This window comes from Cricetulus griseus, chromosome 3, assembly GCF_003668045.3.
Source record: "Cricetulus griseus strain 17A/GY chromosome 3, alternate assembly CriGri-PICRH-1.0, whole genome shotgun sequence".
NCBI classification, from domain to species: Eukaryota; Metazoa; Chordata; class Mammalia; order Rodentia; family Cricetidae; genus Cricetulus; species Cricetulus griseus.
In genome coordinates this window covers 90942301-90944175 of record NC_048596.1, presented here as the reverse complement: position 1 = coordinate 90944175, position 1875 = coordinate 90942301, and positions in this window count along the sequence as shown.

The following is a 1875-nucleotide window of genomic DNA, read 5'->3' as shown; positions in this document are numbered from 1 at the left end:
CTCTGAGGCGCCCGCGGCCCGGCGGCCGGGTCTCCCCGCCCCGAGCACCCTCAGCCTCGAGCTCCTTGACAGCGCTGTGGGAACCTTGCTCCCGCGCCTTTTATAGCCGAGCGTGACGTCACGGGGAGAGGCCAGTGCGCGAGGAGAGGGCGTGGCCGGCACAGCGCCCCGCCCTCTGGTGCACCTTGGGGGGGGGCGTGGTGTCTAGTGTCAATCATCTACTTCCACTTCATCACCCACCCGGAGGAAAAAGCCAGCCAGGAGCAGCTCGCGGTGGACCGACTGACGGCGGGGCGCTGAGTGTCCAGAGGGGCCGCTTCCCACAATTGTCCCCTCTCCTGCGTGGGATGCCCTGCATGCCCTGCATGGGATGGGCTGTAGGGCCCTGTACTCTAGCAGCCTCTCCCACCCCAGCCGCCGCCCTCAGACTCTCAGCTCACCTGTCCACGCCGATCCAGGGATCACTGACAACTGAGCCATGCTCAGCTTCTCAAGAGTCGAGCCTTTGTGCTCCGAAGTTGGGAGAGCTACGGATTCCTCCAACTTCAGGTCGGTCCCCACCCACAGGGGCACGTGACAAGGAGGGGGGCAGGAGGACGGGTTGGATGGGGCCTTCCGAGGACCCTCCGCCCCCTGGTACCCTCTGTTCCGGAGCCTAGCACCAGAGATGGGGAGGCAGGGCTGGTCTGAAACCTCTGCCTGCCAGGGAGTACACCTGCTCTTACGAACACCAAGAAAGCACCTATTTTTCTCTGCAAACGCTAGACTTTACATTTGGGGATGGAAGTGGAATGCGTCCTTGTGGGCAAATTAAAAGCTGTTTTTCTTTGAGACTCATTCATACTTTCTAGCCATTGTTCCTTCTGGGTTGGAGTCTTGACATATGACTTAATACAAATCACATTTCTATGTTTGGGAAATCACAACATCTCTCTCCACCTCACAGAAGCAGGCATGAACCAGAAAGCTCTGCACCCTGAGAGCACTTTTTAGTCACAATAACGACACTTTCCTGAGCTCTGTGGTTGCGAGCTAGATACTATAATGAACACTTACAAGGCAGCATCTTAATGAAGGACAGCAGCTATGAGATAGCATTACTATTCTCTTTATACAGGCAAATGCCCAAACCACCCAATCTGCCTCCAGAATGTCCCTGACTCCTTCCTTTCCATTGCTCACGGTGCTGCCAAAGTATTCCCCAAGCACCATCATCCACAGTCCTGTTGAGAGCACCCCAAAAGGCATCTGCTCTTGGCGGAAGGACCCACACACCCTCTTTTGTGTTGCATTCTGCACTTCAGCTCCATGAGTTTTCTTTCAGTGCTGTGGAGAAGTCTCTCTCCCTGTTGCCAAGTGGCTTGCCTTTGGAGTGCCCTCTGAGTGGATGTCCCCTCATCCTCTTTGGCAATCTTTGTTTCTTCTAGACCACAGCTCAATTTTTGCATCTTTCAGAGGACATCTCCTAACTGCTTAGCATCAAACCCCCAGTACCCAGAAGGCTATCAATAAACACTAGTATAGGCATGCAAAACGTTAAGGTTGTGTCCAAGGAAAACAAGAAACAGCTGTGGGATCTAACCTGTGCTGGCCTTCCCAGACCTGGGCTGGCTATCCTTGACTTCATGGAGATGCTTATTTCCCTTTTCCCTCCGTTCAACATCTGCCCTAGTTTTTGGAGCACACAGACTGCTTGCAGGAAAACAAATCTAAAAGGCAGCTCACCTAGCTTCCAGGAAGTCCAGGACAGGGTGCTTTCCCACTTGCAGAGAGCAGGTGGGACTGCTCATCTTCCATTCCTCTGGCACCCTTCCATAGTGGTTGCCCTGGTTCCTTTGTCCTGTTGTTTGGGTCCCTGCCTGGTTGCTCCTCCAG